Genomic DNA, 23,794 nt, shown 5'->3' with positions numbered 1-23,794 from the left:
TGATTGGTCTAGGCCAAGTAAGTCATCTTGTTTGGTTTTGGCTGATATTTACTTTCCCATCCTGCCTTGCAGCTAGAAAATGTCACATGATGCATTCTGGTCAATGAGACATCTCAGAAAGCCAGCTGGGGCTTCTGGGAAAGCTTTTGGTGTTCTGCTGAGAGAGAGGATAGTTCCAGGTGCTGCCCCTTCCACTTCCTGCCTTGAGCACAGAGCTGATGCTTGGGGCCATGGCAGCCACTTTGTGACTATGAAGCAACAACTCTACGGGCTTGCAGGGCAGCATGCTGATGATGCTGGGACCGAGGGAAAGAGTCGGCTCCTCCATACCATTATTTTACCACTGCCTACCTCCAGGGGAAATGAGGAAATGACTTTATTGTGAAGAACAATGTGTTCTTTTATTCAAAAGCACTTTTACCTGAAAGAGGAAAGGGACAGAGTGAAGAGATAGCAGTTGAGGGCGGGATATGTCAGCCAGTAGGGTTGGGGAGCAGGCAGTGGGTTACTGTGAGCAGAGGGTGTATGCTCTGGGAGGAGGGTGGTTAAGAACAGACAGGAGGAGGCTTTGGGTGTTGGGCTGAGTTTAGGTACCTTTTGTAGGAAATTGGAAATGATCTCTAAAATTTGTTTTAAATTGTAAAAATCGTAACCTAGATATAATCTATACTTGCGAAACATATCTTTTTTGAATGTCGATATTTACTTTTCTGCATTTTCTTTAAAAGAAAAAATGGCAATGGATTTTCATTATTGTAACAGTTTTTATCTTTTTCTAATTATAAAAGTGAGATATTGAGACAATTTAGAAAGCACAGATAAGTAAATAGGAGAAACGTTCTGGGTGTTTGATCGGAGGGCTGATATTTTGGAGAATGAAGTAGATAGAAGTAGAATGGGTTGACAGAGACTGGGGCAGGGAACAAGAAGACCCACTCTAAGTTGCCTTCCTGGGCCTCAGTTTTCCCATCTGTAAAATGAGCAGGTGGGAATACAACTAGCGAGGTAGCCATCCAGCCAGTCAGCACGGAAATGCCCAAGGTAAGCCACTCTCTGTGATGTTAATGTACGGTCCTCTCTCCAGATGCCCGGGTTTGATGACAGCTAGGCTCACACACGGTGGCTGTAGGATCCCTTATTTTACAGGATGAGTACTGGGTGTGTAGGGGATGAAGTGATGACCGTGGCCATTGCGCTGTCACGTCTGAGAATCAGAACCTATCTCCAGTGCTCACTTCTACTGTTCCTAGCCAGGTCCTCTCTCCCCACTCTTGACCCTGCTCCCTTTCATTGCTCAGCAGCCTAACCCCCAAGCCCATGAAAGGCAGTGGACCCGAATGATAGCCAGGCCACAGGGCCAGGCACCACAGGAAACAAGACCAGGGCAGAGAATGAAAAGGTCCCTCAGCAGAGAGGGGTCTCTGCACACTGGCCCCAGTGGTGGTGAGTTTATTACCACCTCATTTGGCTGCGTGTGTCTGGTGACTGAAATGGCTGGCTTTCCCCACCAGGGCACCGCCAGGGACCAAAGAATACAAGAACTAGCTTGGAGTTTATGTGTCTAGTGTTAAAAATCAATAGCTTCCCTCTTTGGGAGGCACCCTCAGGGGCAAAATGGAACGAATTGCTTATTAGCTTCTGCCTGCACACTGGCAGATGATGAAGCAGCCAAGAAACTGGTCATACATCGTAATAAAGCACCCTTCACCTGCCGTCCATCCGTGGACCAGCCAGCACATACCCCTATCCCAGCGGCATTAACCCGCACGGTGCTGGCGTCACTCACCCCTAATCACTGAGAGCAGGTCTGCAATGGTGGCTGCCTGGGGCTTTTCCAGAAGGGGAGAATTCAGAAATGCAAGCATGAGACTCCTGCCATCCTCTGAGGGTGGACAGTCGATTAAGGGCTCAGTCCAGCTGAGGGGGGACCATTGATTACCGTAAACAAGCTGCTGGAGATCGTCTACCACCATCCCCCTGCCCTGAGCACCCACTCCACACCACTCTGCTGCCCCATAAGACAATCCATTCTTATTCATAGAACCAAAGCTCAGTCTACACTGATAGGAATTTTTATTTATTATCATAAAGCCACTAAGCAGCTGTGTGAACTTCTGCAGGTGCATTCCCCTTTCTGGTCCCTAACGTCTCCCTCCATAAAGGAAAACTGGAGCTGGGATCTCAGGTGGAGACCATGCAGCCCAGGTGCAAGACTGTGGACAGCATGAACCAGACTCCACATTGGCCATGGTGGGGGACATGTCTTCAGAATCTCAACTTGACAGACATACTTTTTTTCCAAGCATCTGAACACTTTCCGTCTGGGAAGATCTCAAAGTATGTTAGGTGCAGGGTTTGAAATCCCTCCTACTGTCCAGGGAGTGAAGATTCCTTTCTCCAGTTTCCAGGACAGCAGAATGGGATTTAGAATTGGCCAGCAAGACACTCCCTCTCAGGAGTCTGAGCATGTAGGAGGTGACACAAAGACAGGGACATAGGTAGAGTTTTATCAAGGTGGCTGCAGCAGAGCTGTCCACAACCCAGAGACAGTGTGGGGACCCGAGCCTGGTGGCTGGGCCGGGGGCAGCATTTCAAGCACACTTCCTGCAGCTTGAGATGCCTGTGTTCCAGGCCGCCAGCGCTCCAGGCCGCCAGCTTGGGTCCCGTCTGTTTTCTAACCATCTAGGGGAGGCAGTGTGGCCTGAGGGTGAGGCTATAGCTTTGAAGCCTGATAGATTCAGGTATGAATTCCGTTTGTGCCACTTAAGGGCAAAGTGACCATTGGGTAAGTTACAAACCCTCATGACACACTCTTCTCTCCCCATAAAGTAGATCCAATGGTGACTGCTTTGTAAGCACTGTTGCTGGGCTCACACTGGATTGTGGGGTGAAGTTTCTAGCCTGGCACCCAGCAGGGTCTCCATATGTGGAGGCTATGTTAATGATGAAGGAGGAGACTCTTTCACGAAGAGTTTCCAAGCAGCTGAACTCAGGGCAGATGCACCCAGCTGTAAAGAACCAACGCAGCTGTCCTGATGCACCACAGCTGCCATTGCCCTTGGGGAGGGCCCCACCATGATGGGTGCTCTATGCCAGGAACTGACCTTCTAAGGAAGAACTGAGCCTTCTCTCCCTAATACTGCTTAAGTCAGAATCACCAAGTGTTTGATCTTATAAGAAGCTTAGAGATGCAATGGGCTGCTGCCTGCATGAGAACAGAGGCCTGAGAGGAGTCAGGCATTGTCCACGGCCCTCGGCGAGTGAGCGGCAAGTAGGCAAGGGACCAACCCAGCTGACACTGATTCCCCCAGATGGAGCTCAGGGTCGGCTTCTGGTCCCAGGGTGTGCCAAGCTGGGGAAGCAGGCCTGCCAAGAGCCTGCTCCTCCGAGGTGTGTGCCAGCGCCAGGGCCAGATGCTCCATCCCAGGCCCTCTTCCACCAACAACGGCATCTGGTGTTCTCTGAGGCTGGCCCAGCTGCTACCCAGCAGGAGGCTCATTTTCCAACCCAGACCCTTCTTTCTGCTGCCACCCCCACCCCTGGGATCTCCTTGGGGTCACAGATTGTGGCCTTTCTTGGGTCCCTTTGGCCTCTGGCTACAGTGTCCACCCTTTCTGTCTCTGGTTCTGACTGTGATGTAATTGGGAGCTTGAAAAACCCTGATTGTTTGATAATTATAAGGCAGGGAAATTACTAGAGCTTCAAAGGTTGCTCCCAATTGCTGTATTAATTGTCCCCTCGTTATCTCTCCATATAAAAGACCACTCGATAGAGACAAAAGCCAGCTAGCTTTTATTTCACAGCAGCCTGACAAGAGGATGAGGGGCTGCTGAGGGCTCCCATTTATTTCTTCCCAGACACAAACCTTTGCTGGGACCCGACCACCAGGGCCCCCACATGCCATACCCCTCACCCCGAGACAAGGACTAAGGCACAGCACCAGCCAGGCCCAGCTTCCCCAGACAGCAGCCCAGCCACAACCCTGCCCATCTCCTGACTCAGATTCACAGAGAGACAAAGCCTGCAAATTCTCATCTGCATGTTAGACGTGCTTTTCTTTGAGTGCTGGCCTACATGTACATATGCAGGACACTGTGGGATAAGTGGCCAACATTTACTGAAGACTTTCCACATACCAGGTACCAACCACATGGACTGTTTTACATGCTTCTCTTTGCAACAATAGCTGTGCATGTTATGTTTATATACATTTTGCAGGTGGGGCTCAGAGGGCTTAAGTAACTTGCCCAAGGTCACCAGCCCATGAAGTGCAAGGCCAGAAGCAAACCGTGGGCACCTGCAATGAGCTCCTCATCACTCCGCCCTACTACTCTCTGAGTATGTGTGCAGAGTGCGTGAATGTGAGTGTGTGAATGTGTTGGCGGTTGTGAACGCTAAAGATAAAATATAAGCAGTAGATACAACAGAAAAGAGGACTAAGCAAAAGATCTGAAATTAGCCAGGCATGGTGGCACGCGCCTGTAATCCCAGCTACTCCAGAGGCTGAGGCAGAAGAATCGCTTAGAACCGGGGAGGCAGAGGTTGCAGTGAGCCGAGGTTACACCACTGTACTCCAGTCCAGCCTGGGCGACAGAGCAAGACTGTCAAAAAAAAAAAAAAAGACGAATCGGGCTATTGTTAAATTGTATCTATACGCATGATTTGTTTATTTTTAAAGAACATGGCCGTGCCTTGATTAAACCATAGAGGTAAATGAACTCATGTTTGAATGCTCAGTTGCTTTGAACACCTACTGTGTGCCAGACCCTGTGTTCTCTGCTGAGAGTGGCCTGGAGAGTGTCAACTGCAGGCTGGCAACCACGGGCTCCCTGCCCAGCAGGATCTCCCACCCAGCCGCAGACACAAGGAAGATGGAGCCACCTCTTCTCCTGCCATAATCTCCCCGCATTTGAAGCCTCTGTCTCTGCTAGGAAGACCTAAGAAGGCTATGTCTACAGCTGCCTTAAAGCCATTAATTTTTAAAAGCCGTTCCATGAGAGAACTCAAAAGTCACCTACCTGGCCAAGGTCTAGCCTTAATCGACAATTGATTATCTTTGAAACCAACAGGGCAATAAATCATTAATTCATAATTTGGCTGTTGTTCTACAACTGTGGTCATATTTATTAATGAAAGAAGAGCCATGTGTGGAATCTTCTGTGGCCAGGCCTCATGGGGCCTATCTTTGACTTCACTACAGTCTCAGGAAAGAGATCCTGATCCCAGGTTACAGATTAGGAAATGGAGGCCCAAAAGGTGAACGTGATTTGCCCCAGACCACACAGCTCCTAAATGGCAAAACCAGAAGAGGAGTCAGGATTGCAAAGGCAAATAATCCAAAGGCAGCAAACACCAGTGCCTAGAGCCAGGTTCAGTCCAGCCACTCGGAACCATCACCAGGTCCTCTTGCCAGCCCCTGACCAGGTCACAGCCTTGGGAAATAAAGCCGAGGGTGACGGCTCACTGGCAGATATTCCAAACCTACAAGTGGACTGCAGTTTACAGCAAAGCCACAAGCAGCTGGTTTCCTGGAGCCTGCATCTTTTTCTCTCTCCCCAGGTCTGTTCCAAGGCAGCCTTTGAGGCTTAGCCTGTCTTGGCCAGTGGCCAAGGCTAATCAGGAGGTCTCAGGAGCATCAGAATGGGGAGGAAAGTAAGGGGCGGGCATCCAAGGCTTCAGTGGCAGACGCCTTTCTAAGTTTAGGGCAGGAAAATGGTTGCTCCTATTACTAGGCAACCTATTGTATTTTTACTCTGGTTTTCTGGAAACTAAAAGAGAAGAGCTACCCTCAATTGTTAGAGTTATTCTGAGTACATATTTCATGATATAGTTTTGTGTTCCTATTCTCTCCTCACTCATGCTCCAGCTTAGTAGGTCGGAATTATTGTCTCCATTGTACAGATGAGGAAACTAAGGTTTAGAGAAGAGATATGACTTGACCTAATTATATCCAGCCTCAGTCTCTCTGGTGAGCAAGCCCCTTCACTAGACACCATGCACAATGCCCCTTCCTCAAGGCAACCGGCATGCCCTTCTAAAATCATGGGTCACACTGCCTAAGGCCCTCCACCGAATTTCCTTTCCACTTAGAACAAAGTCCAAACGTCTCAGCCTGGTCCCCAAGGCCCTCAGTGAGCTGCCTCCACCAACCTCTCCCTCTCCATCCTCTCCCACACCCTCTCCCTCCCCATGCTCCAGCCACACCGGCACTCTTTCTGACCCCTGAATCTACCAGTCTCTTCCCCAGCCCCGGCCTCTCCCTGCTGCCTCCTCCTCTCGGAATGCTCTCCCTGTAGAGCTTTGCATGGCTGGCTTTTCTTCATCTTCCAAGTCTCAGCTTAAATGTCACCTCCTGAGGGAAGCTCCCTTGACCACCTCACCTAAACTGGTCCCCTGGTTGCTCCCAGTCCTATCACCCTGTTATATTTTCATCCTCACTTTGATATCTCCTGGTCATTTCTTGTTATTTGTGTAATGTGATGTCCCCTCCACTGGAGTGTAAGCTCTATGAGGGCAGATGGGTGAGACTTGTTCATCTGTTTGCCCAGCACCCGGTGGGAGATCAACAAAGTTTTGTTGAGTGAATGAATCAATAAAAGAGATAACTCAGCTGGGCACAGTGGCTCATGCCTGTAATCCCAGCACTTTGGGAGGCTGAGGCGGGTGGATCACTTGAGGCCAGGAGTTCAAGACCAGCCTGACCAACATGTGAAACCTATCTCTACTAAAAACACAAAAATTAGCTGGACACCATGGCAGGCGCCTGTAATCCCAGCTACTCGGGAGGCTGAGGCAAACCCAGAAGGCAGAGATTGCAGTGAGCCTGAATCCATCTGGAACTCCACTGCACTCCAGCCTGGGCGACAGAGCAAAGTCCATCTCAAACAAACAAACAAACAAACAAAAAAGAATAACTCACTGGGACCCAAATAACTGGGTTATGGAACTCTCCACCCTTACACCAACGTGACTCTGAGTCAGAGAATATGCACCATCTAATTACACAAGGCATATGCCGGGGTCTGCATCTCCAGGTTGGTAGCTTAGTCCACTCAGCTCTCATCCAAGCAGTGGGTGATGGAACAGGCTGGCACATTGGCTGGGAGACCAAGAACAGCTTGCTGCATTGTGCTTGGGCATGCTTTACTTTTAGGAGGCAGCACTAGCCAGTAATACTGGTCTGGCCCTGTACAGTGGACATTGGTGTAGCCAGGGGTCCCTAGCACTGGGTTTGTTAGCAGCTCTAGTGAGCAACAAAGACAGCTGCATCGAAAATGCATGAAGGAACCACACCCTTAGCAACTCCCAAAAATCACCGGGGAAGGGAAGTTTGCAAGGCTCTGAAATTCCTGAGACAGCAGATGGATTCAGAGCAGCCGAGCAGCAGGTGCTCATGCTAGTGTGAGAACCAGTGCCTGGTGACCAGGTCATTCAGGTCAGGCTTGACCCTGCCGCCCCCAGCCAGCCCTGGGGGAATGCTCCCTGGACACACAATGGGTGGGGTTGCTATGAGCTGTCAATGCTGAGATGGGAGCTCTGAAGCCCAAAGCAAGCCAAGCTGAGTTGCATGGGGCACCAGGGCTTGAGTGAGGAGCCCGGGCTGAGCCAGAGCCTGATGCCAGTTCCAGGTCCAGGGAAACAGCAAGTCAAGGTGAGAGCCAGTTCAGGAATCAGGGTCATGGACAAATCCAAATTCAGTCAGAGGAGGCCGAGGATACAAGGCCAGGTGATAGCTACCAGGTGGTTTGGGCATGTTCCCTGGTGGAGGAGGCCAGAGCTTCCTCAGAAGGCCCAGCCCCAGGGGCCATGGCCTCACCAGGCCTCCAATATGGGCATCTTGCAGGCCGATTGGGACAGCAGGCATGGGCGGAAGCCTGTTTGAACTTCCTCAGCCCTGTATCTGAGGAGGGAATTAAACCGTTCTGTTCTACTAGGGCGTTTCATTGACTTCTGGCAAAACATGATGTCCTGCTTCAAAGAGAAGGCAACACACTGGCTTAGGAGGCTCGTTGGACATCAAAGGGCTATTAGAGAACAGCATCCCGATGAGCTAATTGCAAATGCAGCCCAGGCAGATGGAGCACATTTGCCCAGGAACATATGGGCTCACACATCCAGGGAGAGGGTGCCGGGGACAAGATGTGTGCTGGGCTTTGGTGGACCCAACATGTTTGCAAAATAATTCAAGATGTTGCCTCAGCCTCGGCTCCACTGCCCTCCTCTCCCCTCCCCTTCTGCATTCCATCAAGCTGGGGGTGGAGGACGGAGAGCAGGATCCTGATGCTTCTGAAAAAGAAGAGCCCTGGAGATCAGGGACAAGGACTGGTCTCCCCTGCCCCAGACCACAAGTTTCATGAGGGCAGGAGTTATGCTTTGCTCCTTGCAGGACCCTCAGTGCTCAATATGTATTTGATGAATGAATGAGTGAATAGATGAATGAATATATCGTGGCTCTTTCTGACTTCAAAGCCTGCCACGGCTCCTTCCCACCATTGTAACCAGACACTCCTCCCAGAGCCGCAGGCACATATGAGTGGGAGAGAGGTTCTTCCTTATCCCCAGAGGCCACTCCAGACTGTGTGCCCTGGACCAACAGCAGGAAGGGCGGGTACTAGTGGGCACCAGGATGGGCTGTCCCCAGCCTCACCCACCCATCATTCTCTGCCCTGAAACAGTTGCAGAAGCCTCCTCCAGCTCCAGGATTCCAACATGTGCCCTCTATTTTGCCACAGACCCCTCTACTCCCTATTGTGTGTCTTATCCTCCCTGCCTTGCTAATGACAAAACTCTGCTTGACCCCTTTAGGCATCTGGGTTTGTGGCCTAGATAATGCCTTGGGAGAGACTTTGTTTACTCCTAAATCAACTCGATCCTCCAGCCCACAGTATTCCCTCTCATTTACCCCCAGACAACACACACACACACACACAGGCTACAAACCATGGTGCAGTAGAGCCTATCAGCCCGACTGCTGATACTGTAGACAAGTGTCTCATTAGGAGCGTGAGGAAGGGAAGACCCTCCAGGGGAGGGGAAGGAAAACAGCATAAACACAGGTGGGGAGGCAGGAATGCATGCGCAGGGCAGGAACACACCCGCGCAGAGGAAACCAAGGTGCAGTGGGAGATGAGGCAGGCAGGTGAGTTCCATGTTCCAGCTGAACTAGCGGCTGGCCAGACCACATAGGCTCATTCCTCCCACTCCTCAGTGAAGACAAAGACTGGGTCTCTTCAGTCCTGTGCTACCAGGAGCACAGTCTTAGTGACAGCTCCCCGTGCATTTTACCATCATGTAAAATGCTAGCCATACCCATTGTTACGATTGCTGTCTGCGTTAAGGGCTTTCTGTCTACCAGGGGCTGCAGGGAACTTGGTTTGCAAACATTATTGCATTTAACCCTCACTGCTCCATGGATAAGCATCATTACAACAAGAAAGGTCAGGGTCAGAAGGGCGAAGCAGCCAGCCCAAGGTGCCTCAGACAGTAAATGGCACAGTCGAAACTGCCTGGGTGCAGCGTCTGCGTCACCCCACAAAAGTGGGCTCACCGACAGTGTGTTCAGTTGAAGGGGGCTTGGTCTCAGCAGGAAACCAAGCCCTCTGACCATCTCCTTCCCTCAAGAATCTCCCCCAGATGGATCCACTGGAAAACAAATCCGTCCCTGGCCACTCCAGCCTCTGAATGCAGGGGATGGGGAGAAGTGAGTGTGTAAAGTTTGAATAAAATCCTCAGTCTGTGGGGCGGTTGGGAGTGCGGACTCCGGATGCAATCACTTTCCCGGAGAGAACCTGGGAAAGATCCGCAACTACTGTGCCCCTCTGTGTTCTACCCTGTGAGGCAGGCATCATAAGAAAAGCAACAATCATAACTGCACTTTCCTCTTGAGGTTAGGACACAGGAGGAAAGTACTTTGAACAGTGCTGCACACAGTAAGAGCTTTGAACAGTGCTGCACACAGTAAGAGCTTTGCTCATAGAGTGGCTTTACTTTGCTCCCTCCCATTCACCCACAACTTGGCTTTTCAAGTCCTTTGAAACACAGTGGGGAGCAGGATGCTGCCTTCCCTGTCCTCTTCCCTGCTGGGGAGGGTTCAGCTCCCTGGCGCCTCTCTGCTCTGCTCCAAGAAGCCCAGCTGGCTGCACCAGTGGCCTCACAGCTGTGCCCCATCTTGTGACAAGGCCTGGCTCAGGGAGCAGGGCCAGCTTGGCCCTGTGGCCAGGGAGAAACTGGTTGGCTCCCAAGGAGTGCTCTGCTCTGAATGGGACCTGGCCAAATGGGGTAGTCCCCTCAGAATGCCCTCAGTATGCCCTCAGTCACCCAGCTGGCCTCTCAGGCAGGTGACCTGCATGCTGACCCCCAACCCCAGGCCCCTCCCACCCCACAGTACCCATCAAAGCCCGTGGAGGCTGTCAGTTAGCAAAGAGAGGGTGGAAAAGGGGGAGTGGGGGCCAGGAGCTCTTGGGTTCAAACAAAAGAGAAGGCCAGGGTTATAAGGGCTTTGAGTGACAGGCAGTCCAAGAACATCCCTGCACCCTTGGGGAAACTGAGACCCTGAGAAGGGAAGGATCCAAGTTAGCATAGCAGGTGAGCAGCAGCAAGGGTGAGTGTTCTTAGGAGGAAAGAAAATGGCTTCCATAGATCTTCGGGAAAGAGGACCAAGAAGTGTCCTCAGTGAGCCTCTAATCCTGGGTTTGCAAACTCAGGTGTTGACAAGGGTCAGGCAGGTAACTTTAGCAGGTGAAAAGCCAGGTAGGGACTTTGGTGGTCCAGGAGCACTTGGCCCATCTAAAGGAGATGCCCCTCCTCAGGTCCAGCCACTTCTTTCACAGTAGTTTGATTGAGGTGTAATTCACATGCCACAGAGCTCACTCATTTAGTGTCCAATTCAATGTTGCTTAGCACATTCACACAGTGGTATGACATTCACCACAATTCAATTTTAGAATTTTTTTTTGTCACCCCAAAGGAAACCCCATGCCTATTAGCAGTCATTCTCCATCTCCTCACCACCCCTTCCTCTGCCTCTGGCCCTAAGCAATCACCAATCTGTTTCTCTATAGATTTGCCTATTCTGGCCACTTCACATAAATGAAACTGTACAATACATGGTGACTGGCTTCTTTGACTTACTGTAATGTTTTCAAGGTCCATTCATGTAGTAGCATATATCAGAAATTCATTGCTTTTGTTACCAAATAATATTCCATTGTGTTGATATTCCACATTTTATACATTCATTCGCCATTTGATGGCTTTTGTATTGCTTCTACTTTTTTGGCTACGGCAAATAATGCTGCTATGCATAATGCTTTTGTGCTTAAGGTTTTGTGTGGACATGTTTGCACTTCTCTTGCTTACATACCTAGGAATGGAATTGCTTGATCATATTTGAATTCTATATTGAATATTTTGAGGAATTCTGCTGCTTTCCAAACTGGCTGCACCATTTTACATTCTCATCAGCAATGAAGGAAGGCTTCAATCTCTATATATCTTTGTCAACAAGGATGTCTGTCTTTCTTTTTTATTATAGCTATCCTAGTGGGTGTGAAATGCTCTTTGTGGTTTTGATTTGCATTTCCCTGATGATTAAAGATGTTGAGGATTTTTTCATATATTTATTGTCCGTGTGTGTATCTTCTTTGGAGAAACTTCCATTTAGATCCTTTGCCCATTTTTAACTGGGTTATCTTTTTATTATTGAATTGTAAGACTTCTTTATATAGTCTAAAGACAAGCTCCTTACCAAATATACGATTTGCAAATATTTTTTTCATTCTGTTTGTCTTCTTTTCACTGTCTTTTTTTTTTTTTTTTTTTTTTTTTGAGATGGAGTCTCGCTCTGTCGCCCAGGCTGGAGTGCAGTGGCGCGATCTCAGCTCACTGCAAGCTCCGCCTCCCGGGTTCAAGCCACTCTCCTGCCTCAGCCTCCTGAGGAGCTGGGACTACAGGCACCTGCCACCACACCCGGCTAATTTTTTTTTTTTTTTTTTTTTTGTATTTTTAGTAGAGACAGGGTTTCACTGTGTTAGCCAGGATTGTCTCAATCTCCTGACCTCGTGATCTGCCCGCCTCGGCCTCCCAAAGTGCTGGGATTACAGGCGTGAGCCACCACGCCCGGCCTTTTCACTGTCTTGATGGTTATCATTTGCAGCATAAAATTTTGTAATTTTGTTAAACTTCCATTTGTTTTGTCACTTGTGCTTTTGGTGTCATATCTAAGAAACTTTGCCAAATATGAGATCATGAAGGTTTTACACCTATGTTTTCTCTAAGAGTTTGATAGTTCTAGCTCTTACATTTAGGTCTTTGATCAATTTTCAATAATTTTTTTTTTGAGACAGAGTTTTGCTTTTGTTGCCCAGGCTAGAGTGCAATGGCATGATCTCAGCCCACCACAACCTCTGCATCCTGGGTTCAAGAGATTCTCCTGCCTCAGCCTCCCAAGTAGCTGGGATTACAGGTATGCACCACCACACCCAGGTAATCTTGTATTTTTAGTAGAGATGGGGTTTCTCCGTGTTGATCAGGCTGGTCTCAAACTCCCCACCTCAGGTGATTCACCCACCTTGGCCCCCCAAAGTGCTGGGATTACAAGCGTGAGTCACCATGCCCAGCCAATTTTGAATTAATGTTTATATGTGGTGGGAGGCAGAGGTACAAATTCATCCTTTTGCATGTGGTAATCAGTTGTCTCATCACCATTTGTTGAAATGACTACTCTTTCCCCATTTTGTTATCCTGGTCCCCTTGTTGAAAATGGCATCCATGACCATAAAGGTGAACATTTATTTCTGGACTCTTGGTCCTAATTCTATGCCAGTACTGCACTGTTTTGATTACTGTAGCTTTGTAGCAACTTTTGAAATCTGACTTTGTTCTCCTTCAAGATTGCTTTGGTTATTCTGAGTCTCTTGACTCTGAATTTTAGAATTCCGATGAATTGACTGATGAATTTTTAAATTGGCTTGTAAGTTTCCAGATTCAGCCACTTTTTGCCACATGAGAATATGAGACTATTTTTTTCCAAGTCTTCTGATTTTTAAAGAGAAGCCAACATTTTGGATTTTTTTTAAACATAAAATGTCCTGGTTTGAAAGCACTATTCGGGCCAAACAAAACAACCTTAGCAGGCCAAATCTCAGGGCCACTAGTTTGCAACCCCAGCTCTAATCCAAAGCCCCAGAATTTACAAATGACAAACTAAGATCTAAAGAAGACAGGTTCATTTCCCAAGGAAGGTCACAGAGCAAATAAGTTTGGGAACAGGGCTAGGACCTGGAAGTTTGGTTGCAAGACAAGTGCTCCCAAGCTTCCCTTTCTCCAAGCAATGTTGAGCAGCATACACTAAACCCAGAGTGGAGACCCATCACGTGTGCCTAGTGAGGTTTAGAGCCTGAGCCCCTATCCATCCCTTCCAGCCCAGGGATGCTGGGCTCCCAAGATGCTGGTGGCTCCCTTGGTCTCAAGGCCGAGGCCCAAGTCTTAGCCTTGCCAGTGATCTCTAAATACACAGACTCCATCCTGTGTTTCACCAGCTCGTGGTCCAGAAACACAAGTTGTCCTCTCCAGTGATCTCCTGCCATCTAGGGAAGGAACTCTGAGTGGAAGAGTAAGTGGCCCTCTCCCTCCCGCCACCTCTTCTTGGGACTTCCACAACCTCATTTTAGGAAGGAAGCAGAAAAATCAGCAGTGGCCCGGAAGCCTGCAGCCTCCACAAAGTAATTTGGAGCAGGTAGAGTAAGTGAAAAGAATTTATCAGATTGAGAACTAGGTGTGTCATGTGGCCAGAGCACTGGGGCTCAGGGACCACAGGCTGCAGCCCTGCTCTGCTCCTGCAATTAAGATGATAGCATCAAGACCGCAGTAATCCTCCAGATCATAAACTGTGTCACAAGGTGCCTCCTCAGCAGGGTGGATCCAGCAGGTAGCTGGTCATAATTGTTTTGAGGCTTCGTTTTTGACTTTTTTCTTTCTTTTTTTTTTTTTTAGGACAGCAATGCCAGCTCTAATTTTACTGCAAGGTGGCAGATTTTCATTTCATACTCTCTGTAAAGATTGATTCACTGGAGTGTAAAAAAAGGAAAAAAGAAATATACACACACACACCACCTTGAGGTGTCTCACATTCTCCATTCCTGATCGGCTCTGAGAAATCGAATATTACAACATAGTGATTTTCGCAAATTTTTCTTTAAATCGTCTTTTTTTTTGAAGTCACTGGCATTAGGACTCATAGAATCCTAAAAAGGAATGGTGAAAGGAGCCCTGGAAGCTTGTTGCACCTAATCCCCCACCACCCCATGACTTGAGAGTTGAGGACTCTAAACGCCAGAGAACAAGGGACTTTCCTAATGTCCTACCATGCGTGGCTGAGTGGGCTGAGAATGTAATTTTAATGGGCACACAGCATGTAAAATCTGCACGTCCCTTTAGATGTCATTGACTCCAGGGCATTTCATTTTATAACATGGGGCTGAGGCCCAAAGATGGGGCAAGACATAACCAGGTCCAAGGGGAGCAAGGTGGCAGCCCTCACTGTGACACAGGTCAGCAGATGTTGAGTCCACAGATTGCCTTGCTTGATTAGGGGGAGCCCACAGCCTTGGGAGAGTAGGGTGGGGAGAATGGGAAGAAGGGGAGGGCAGTTTGGGGTGAGCAGGAAGGGCAGGCTGGGAAGCAGACAGACCAGAATATCCCAGGGACCCTTCCTCTGCCCCCTTCCTTTGCCCTTTTCCCCAGACATACCCGCCAGGAACAGGCCAGGATGTCTGTTCCACATCAGCGTGCACCCAGTCTCCACAGAGGAGGTGGCACATGTGAGCAGCTCTAGGGAACCCTGCATGTGGACACACAGAAGGTAGCAGGTGGCCCTGGGAGAGAAGAGATAGCCAAGAGGACCCGAGATTCCTGAAAGGTGTTGCCACAGCTCTGCCACACTTTATTCTGGAAATGGCAGAAAGATGTGGGCTCTATGACCACATAGTTGGGTACAACTTATTATCCAACAACCTATGACATTCCCAAGCTCTGCAGAATGTGGGTTCATGGTGACCCAGAAGAAAGTATCTCTGGAGTTCCCCAGGGTGCTGCTCTCTACCCTTTGCTATTGATAACTTTGATTACGTTCATAAATGGGCTTACGGGTCAATGTGAATCCATTCCGATGGACAGGAAAGCAAGTGGGAGGGATGACAGCTTCAGGATTCCAAACAGGGTGTCTACACACGTTCATTAGGTGCCTACTATATGCAAGATCCTTCTGTCCTTCGGGACCACGAAGACCCTTTTCCCTGCAGAGAATGAGGAGAACATGCAGTGAGGGCACTGGGACAAGGCAGCCCCAGGTGCTGCAGCTGGAGCCCAAGGCATGACAGGGCGAGAGCAGCCTGATGGGAACCCAAGAGCACCATGCATCTGCCCAGGCCCCTCATGGGAGGGCCCAGTGCAGGGGGAAATGTACCAAGTGTGGGACTGACAGACTGCTGGCACTAAGCCAGTGACAGCATCCTGTCCTGTGAGCACCCTGCTCTCTCAACACAAGAGTGGAGACAAAGCCAGGCAGCCACAGCCTAGGGAGTGAGAAGGAGCAGGTGGACAGGCTGCCACCACCATCAGCTGCTGCCCCTCACTTTGAAGACGGAGCTAGAAAGCAGGCAGGCCGCGTGACCCAATGAGACAAGGGCACCCAGGTGGTATCCCCATGGTGGCCAATCCTGGGAAGGGCGAGGGGCTCCCAGCTACACCCCCCAAAACTCCTCTTTAACCCTGTCAGTGCCCACCCTGTAGCATGCCAGTCCATCCCAACACCACCACTCACCCCAGCCTTCATCTCAGTCATCTTCCTCCAGGAAGCCTGCACGAACTCCAGCACTCTCCCCTCCCTGGCCGTGGGTAGCCCTGACTCATTTGGCACCGGTCTTTCCTGTGTTTAGTGGCCATGCCCAGAGGTCCTGTTCAAGCTTAGAGGGCCCTGCCCCATCTCTGGGCAGTATCCATCAGTCCCTTCCTTTAGCCCCTGAGTCAGCTCTTCTCCATCCACAGCCACCATATGGGGCAGCCTGGGCTCTCTGTGCCCAGATTGGGTGCCCTGTGATGTCTTTATTCCATAATAAACTGTATGCCAGGCCCTGAGTTAGGTGCCAGGGATGCCCCAGGGAACAGGACGCAAGCCCCAACCTTAGAAACTGTCTGATAAGGACAGAAACCAGTAAATGAACAGGGACAATACAGGGGCCATTCCCTGGGAAGGCAAATTCTGGGGCCTGTGTAACTGCCACATGACAAAGGCACCTAACTTGCATGAAGGGCATCTGAGAAGGCTTCCTGGAGGAAGTGACATGTACACCGGGAATTAAAGGATTAGCGAGAACTTGCCAGGTAAAGAGAGGGAGAGTGTGTTTTGCAAATATACACCTATTTTTTGAATTCCTACTTTGCACCAGGTATTGGGGATCAGCAGCAAACAAGACAAACCCCACTGCGATGGAGTTCAAAGGTGGGTATAGACGCTGATGTGACATGAATAATTACAACATGAAATTACGACTGCCTAAAGAGGAAAGGTCCAGGACATTGAGAACATAAAAAAGGAGACATGGGCTGGAATGCAGATAGACAGGAGTCTCGGGGAAGGTGAATTGAGGCTGAAGTTTGAGGGAAAGAGAAGAGGTTTACCAGGCAAAGGTGCATACAAATGGAAGGAAGAGAATTTGGGGCAGAATAGTCTATGTCAATGCCCTGGGGCAGCAAGGAATTTAGTACTTTAATAGACCTGAAAAGAATGAATAAGACAGACTGTTTGGGGCACAGAGGCAATATTTTAGTTACCCTTCATCACTATGTGCAAGGATGTTAAAGGCAGAACATCCCTTAATAGAGTTTCCAGCAGAGGACTCACCAAGAACCCATGACAGCACCATAAGAGAAAGCCCAGTTACCCATCAACCTGAGAGAAGGGACAATGCCAGGTCCCAACTCCCTGCTGCGGGAGGCTGTACATCTTGCCCTGGATCCCCTCTCCCACTAGGCCTCCAGGTTATCACATTTCTTCCCTAACTGTCATCACAGGTAATGGCAGAACATTCTCCCCATTTTATGGATATGGAAATTGAGGCTCAGAGAGGTGCAGCCAGGCACCCAAGGTCATGTTTCCAGGAAGCAGGTATCCAGGTTCAAATCCAGACGACGTGACCCCAAGGGAGCCTCTTTGCTCTCCTCCCCCATGAACTCAACATGTACCCAGCACCACTTCCTCGCTTGTTGTAGGTGTGGGATTTGATGGCTCAGACCCAAGGCCCAGGCCCACAGCCTCTGGATCCCTGTCCAGTCCGGGGAGGTGTCCTGGCCCCTTGCCTCTCCAGCTGCACCCGGGAGCATGCTCACTGTGCCTTGGATTTTAATGTTAATTGCCCATAAAGTTTTTCATCTCAACAAATCACAGCTGTGACCTGGAGGGAAGGGGGCTGAGAAGAAAGGTTGTTAAAATGTGGAATTTGAAAATGGCCATCTCCTTTAAAAACGAAAGCATGTTTTTGCTACAGGCATCTCAAGGGCCTCTCATCTCCTCTGTCACCAGCCAGAGTGCGTGTTGCTTGTCAAGTGATTCCATCTTAATCGACAATTCAATTGGTCCAAATTACATTATGTATGTAAATTTCCATCTGCAAATCAGCCCGGCTTGGACGTCACTCTCTCGTCTGCGCACCACTGCCCTGGTCTCCAGCTCCAAAGCCCACCCTCTGCAGGCCAAGGGAGAGGACCTGCAGGGACCAGGAGGTAGAGCCAAGGGCTAGACATCATGTGTCACAGAGTTACACTGTACCCAAGCAGCAGAGTGCTGGGGGATAAACCAGGCTCTGGGTCCAAGTTGGGTTTCAACCATCAATTTTCAAAGAGAACAAACTGAGGAAGCCCCTGCAGTGGAGCCTGGCCTCTGATTTGAAGCACAGACAGTATCTGGTAACACTTAATGACGATGCTGTCTACTAGGAAGGTGGTTGTGTATAGCAGATTAGAAAGAGCATGGACACTGGAGCCAGACTCCCTGGGTTCAAATCCCACCTCTGCCACATATCTGCTGTGTGGCTTTGGGCAGATTGCTTAACCTCTCTCAGCCTCACTTCTCTTTTCTGTAAAATGGAGACAAGATGGCATCTTCCACATGGAGTAGTCATAAGGATTGGATGATTTGAGCTAGAACAGTGCCCAGCACCACGTAAGCATTCACTGTCACCATCATCATCATTACTGCTGCCACCATTTTGCCACACAGCATGCAAGAGCCCTTCCACTTGTTAAGTGCCATAGTGAATCTGCTCAACTTGATAGGGTGCAAGCTGGCAATGACCTGCTTTCTCCTCCCCACCAGGGTGGGGACCAGGGTGAGGCAAGGGAAGCACCCACCTTGGGCACATAATTTAAGAAAGCATCAAAAAATCTCAGTAATAAAAATAAATATTTTAATGCAATATTTTTCAAAAGCAAAATTTATGCAAAAAAACTCGCGATGCACAAAATATCAAAATGAAAACCCACTTGGCATATGTGGTTTTTTTCCTGAGCTGAACAAACTCTTGACAGGTTCCACCCCTTTTCCCTATGACTCTTCTGTGATAAAAAGTCATCTGGTCACTCGAGTAAGCAAAACGAATCTTCTTTCAAAAATAAAAAATGTCCAGTCCAGGTAACAGCCCACTCTCAGCCCACTTCCAGCCTGTTCCTGCCACCAGTTTGGCTGGGATACCACCGCTTTGAGAAACAGGGGCAGCCCAGTTCTGCTCTCCTGACTTCTGCCCTCCTCCTGCAACACATCCCTTTGGATTCTGACCCCTCACAGGGAGGCCCAGGGAGAGAGGGGATCCAGGACAGGACGTACAGCCTCCTGCAGCAGGGAGCTGGGACCTGGCACTGTCCCTTCTCTCAGGTTGGTGGGTAACCGAGCTTTCTCTTGTGGCGCTGTTATGGGTTCTTGGTGAGTCCTGCACTGGACACTCTGTCATCTCAGTTCTGGCTGCCCACCTCCAGGTACTTCCGCAGTTCTGAGGCATCCGGGGGTCCTTTTGAGGCCGCATTGCCCCCTGCCCCTGCTCCGTTGCGGGAGTTACACAGTCAGCCTCTACGACACAGGCCATCTCACCTGCACCCTTGCTGGCAGCCTCTGTGCCCCCCTCACTGTCCCCTCTGCTGCCTCAGCCCCTTCCAGCCCCGGCTGCTCTGCTTCAGACTTCCCAGGCATGCGGCAGACAACGGACATCGTGTTTGCCAAACCTAAAGACACCCTTGCCAAAACTTCCTTGCAAGCTTCTCCCACAAGGCAGGAGGTGAGAGGGGGACCAACGCCCAGCAGCCCCTGCTGCCCCAGAGGAAGCTTGTCTTGGCCTCTCTCTGATCCCTTTGTGGCAAAGAGCATTGAGCTAAGGGTCACAAAACCAGCAGCCACCACCTCCCTTAAAGCCCAGCCGAGCAAGTCTAGATCCCCGTTTGGAATAGATGGTTCTTGGCCTCGCCTGCTTGGTTCAGCCTTGGGCAGTCAGCCAGAGCTGAGGCACAAACAGAGACGCCTGCATGCTCACCACAACCCGAAAGGCAACTCTCATTCTTCCAGGAACAGATGAGGCATCAGAGGACCCCAGAGGCAAACCCCCACCGCCAGTGGTGTGGCAGTGCTGAGACACAGCCCCTCAGCCTCCTGCCTTCCCCCAGGCCAGGCTGATGTTGGTTAGAATAGACATAGCCCTAGTGCGAAGTGCAAGTGGTGGTGTGTGGGAGTTGACAACCTTCATAAAAAACACAGTCAAGACACATGCTTTTAGTAAGCACCTACTGCATGTCCAGGCCCCACTTGTTCCAACAGATAATGAAAGCCTGACCCCTGACCTCGGAGTGTGTGGAAACCAGATGACAGATTGACCCACACATAGGCAACGAGGGGAGAGCAGTGTGAACAAGAGGCCCCTCCCTGACCTGTCCTGGACGAGGGAGAGCTGCCCAGAAACCTCCCCCAGAGAGCTCCTTCAGGACCTCAGTAAGTCCCCAGGCCTCCAGGCAGGGCCTCTTTTAGCAGCTAGGTTTTGATGAGGGGAGGGGGTCAATGAGATACAGGCTCCTCCTTAACCAAACACACTGTCTGTGCCATCCAGCAGCTTAGGGCCGGGCCAGGGCTCTGTGACCTTTGGCACATGTCTGGGTCTTTCTGGGCCACTGAGCCTCTACTGTCACATGTTTATCTGGAAAGAATGAAGAGAGTACCTCACATCACAGCACGGGGGAAGAATGAAATGACAGGGTGCACACCCAGGGTCAAGAACGGTATCTGGTGCACGTTCAAAAGCACGTTAATGGAGCAGAATCGGCCTCCTGCTGCAAGCCAGGGCCCTGCACCACCAGAGGATGGGGCCGAGGGACACTGAGCAGTCCTTCGGTGCCCCATCTGCGCTTCCCAGGAAACAGAGGGAAAGTGGTCTCACGTGCTGACAGGTCAGACATTCACTCAAGAAACACCTGCCCAAGCATAAGTCCTTGAACCCAGTAGGTGCTCAGTAAATATGAAGCCACTAAGTCCCGCTGCATGGGAACAGGAGGAGCAGAGCTGGGCCAAAGGAGAGGGAATTCAAAAGTGGATAAAGGAGGACTTCCCAGAAGAGGTGCTGTCCAAGCCAGACCCTGAGGAGTGCATGGAATTAGCAGGACAATAAGACCAGGGGAAGAAGGAAGCACCGACCCAGGGTGGGGGCACAGAAAGCTCACCCAGCCAGAGGCTCAATGCCTGGCTACCAGGGCAGCCATGGGTTCCCCAGCCACACAGGATCACAGGGCTCTGCTCCTCTTCTCTGCCTGCCCTCCCCATTTCACAGCGCACTCCCTGAGGGCAGGATTGGATCCAACCCAGGCACCAGGGTGGCCCCAGCACCCAGGCTCCCGCTGCCTCAAGACTGGTGCTCTGAAGCATTTATCTCAGTGCCCCTTGGTCTCTGGAGTCTGAGCTGCCAGGCTGTGTGCTATCTCTCCCTGGGGCTCTAACCCATTGCCTCATTCATTCAACACTATCCCGGAGCACCTTCCATGCACCAGGCACTTCTGCAGTGCTAGAGATACCAGGGCAGACAGGACAATGTCCTGCCACATGGGGCTAGGAGTCTCCAGCGAGCTAATTGTGGTGACTCTGGAGCCTCGCCTGCTTTCCCAAACCCTTCCAGTGGGGAAGGGCCCCTCGGGCTTCAGCCTGGCAGTGGGGAGTTTTAAACTATAGAGAAGAAGAAAAGCTGATCTGCAATGGGAGTGCTGGGAGGAACAGAGATAGATTCAATCAGCTTTAAGTTCCCTTTCAGCCCTACAATGCTCTGAATCCTCCACTCCTGAACACTTGGGAATTAAAGAGAGAATTCCAGCCTAACCAAAGCCCAAGAGACTCCAGCTCTAAGGAGATGGGAGACCCTAAGCAAGTCCTTTTCTTTCTCTGGACCAGCACAATGAGAGGCCTGGAAATTAGGGTTGCCAGGGCCCTCTCAGCAGACACCACCCAAGATCCTTGGCTTTCCCTGGAGGCAGGGGAACCCCACAATAACACCCACCTAACAGTGCCCACAGATAGTCCTGGGGCTGTGCTAGGAGTCCCTCCAGGCCCCATCGAGAACCAGGCAGGATCCTGGATGGGGAAAGAACAAGCCCTGGGCCTGGACCTCAGGGAGGAGGAGTGCACAGGGCCTCTGGGTCTGGCTGTGAGTAGCCACAGAGTTGATAATTCCAACCCAACCCTTTGTATCATGCCTGCAGAGGCCATCATTCTGGCCACCCTTCACCTGGCCTGTCTCAGATCATTCTGACCACCCTCTGCCCATCCTCTTTCAGATGCTACTCCTGCTTTGGCCACATCCCAGGAAATCACGCTTCAGGGGAAGCCTTCAACCACCTGCTAATGGGAGTGTCCCCAGCCCCCCCACCCGAGCCCCCCACTACCTTCCTGTCTTAGCAGCTCTGGCTCTTCCAGAATCTCCTCTAGGGCCACTCCAGCCACTCTCTGTGCCCCAGTCCCTCCAGCTGCATAAAGTCCCCTTCTCTGCTCAAGTTAGGGGCATCTCCTGCTCTAACAGAGCCCTGCCTCCTGTGAGACGTTGCAGGAGATCTGCTGTAAGGCTGTCTGTCCCCTACCGACCACCTCTTTCCATGGGGAGCCCAGACTTCGCCTGACTTAATTCTCAGGAAGAAAGCCCCTCAGGTACCTGAGCTTTAGTATCTGCAGGGCACTGAGCACCCATCATCTCAACCAACCTGGCAAGTAGGCAGAACAGGCAAGCAAACAGATGAGTAAACTGAGGCACGGAGAGGGAAAGAGCTTTGGCCAAGCTCCCCCAGCAAGTGAGTAGTGCAGCTGACATTTGCTTCTGGTTCTCCAGAAATTCCAGGCAGGACTTTTTCCACAGTACCGCACAACCCTCAATACAGCACTAAGCAGGGAGCAAGAAGACTTGCCACCTCACCCAATGTCCCAAATATTTTGATTGGCTAACAGCATTTACTTTATTTATTTTTACGTTTTTAGACACAGAGTCTCGCTCTGTTGCTCAGGCTGGAGTGCAGTGGTGCAATCGTGGCTCACTGTAGCCTCAAACTCCTAGGCTCAAGCAATCCTTCCGCCTTAGCCTTCAGAGCAGCTGAGACTCCAGGTGAGTGCCAATGGTGTGCTTTTAATGTTGCATTTCAGTGCTGTTGGAGGGTCATGGGCTGTTCAGTTCTCCATGGGCCCCACACTCCCTATGGTCTCATGTCTTCCTCTTGCCCTCATTTCTGTTGTCGCCCTTGTTCCTGGAGGTAGCAGATTCTGTGACCCCAGTGTGCCCCTGGGAGCTGGTCTGTGTGCTTAGCTCCTCTTCACTCCAGCACTGGCCACGTTTCCTTTCACCCCTGCCCTTGGGACACTCAGTACCTGTCCTTACCTGCAGCCCTGCATTCTTCCCCCTCTCCATGCTGCCCTTCCACAGGTGTGCCCCGCTCCACTTCCCTTGCCTAGAAAGTGCTTACCATTCATTCATCCAATGTACATGTTCCAAACAAGTTACCCCACATGCCAGGCACTACTCTAAGTGATAGGGATTCGAGGATAGCTAAGACAGGGTCCCTTCTCTAAAAAGACACTAGCACAAAAGCGGATAAACTCAGAACAACTTTGAAGTGCAGTGATGGAGACAAGCACAGAGGAATCCAGGTCTTGCTCAAATATCACCTACTCCAGCACAGCCTGGGCCCTGCCTGTGTGTTCCCGTGACACCCTCAATGGGTCTCTAATAAAGCTCTTATTATACTGCATTATAGATACTTTTAAATTGGCATCAAAAGCAAACATACATTCCTTTCAATATTCCCGAGACTTAGATAGGTCCTGGTACCTGTCAGTAATGGGCGAATGAATAAATGAATGAATGAATGTCATTATCAGCCCATTCCCTTGTGGATGTTTATATTTGCACATAGACTGGTGTATATCTGTGTTTCCATTAAGTTAACCCTCTTGGTGGGTACTTATTACCTGCCCACCCTGCGTAGGGCCTCCCGCCGTGTCCTTGGGCTGGTAGAGGAATGGACGTGGCTTCTGGCCCATGGCCAGCACAGGGCAGCCGGGCAGACAGGCTTATAAACACACAGCTGCGTCCAGCAGTGTGTGCTCCTGACCCTGTGTGGATGTGAGCGTTTTCATTTGAACCATAGCATTTCACTCGTGTCCCTTGAATGATAATTGGAACCGTGCCTGGTGAGTCCATCGGACCCAGTCCTCTCGGAGTCATTTCGATGATATGAC

At 50.4% G+C, this 23,794-nt stretch overlaps 1 long non-coding RNA gene across 1 annotated transcript; it reads right to left on the bottom strand.

The window, feature by feature from the left end:
• Window positions 1–4,541: 4,541 nt before the first annotated feature.
• On the bottom strand, window positions 4,542–23,794 carry LOC134736416 (uncharacterized). The gene is made up of 3 exons (XR_010120421.1): window positions 23,525–23,794; window positions 15,145–15,293; window positions 4,542–4,601 (listed from the first exon to the last, which is right to left on the bottom strand). It is a non-coding gene; the product is annotated as an uncharacterized lncRNA (long non-coding RNA).

The sequence above is a fragment of the Symphalangus syndactylus genome, chromosome 4 (assembly GCF_028878055.3).
Source record: "Symphalangus syndactylus isolate Jambi chromosome 4, NHGRI_mSymSyn1-v2.1_pri, whole genome shotgun sequence".
In the NCBI taxonomy this organism is placed as follows: Eukaryota; Metazoa; Chordata; class Mammalia; order Primates; family Hylobatidae; genus Symphalangus; species Symphalangus syndactylus.
The sequence above is the reverse complement of the archived record's forward strand: the minus strand, read 5'-3'. Positions and strand labels throughout refer to the sequence as shown.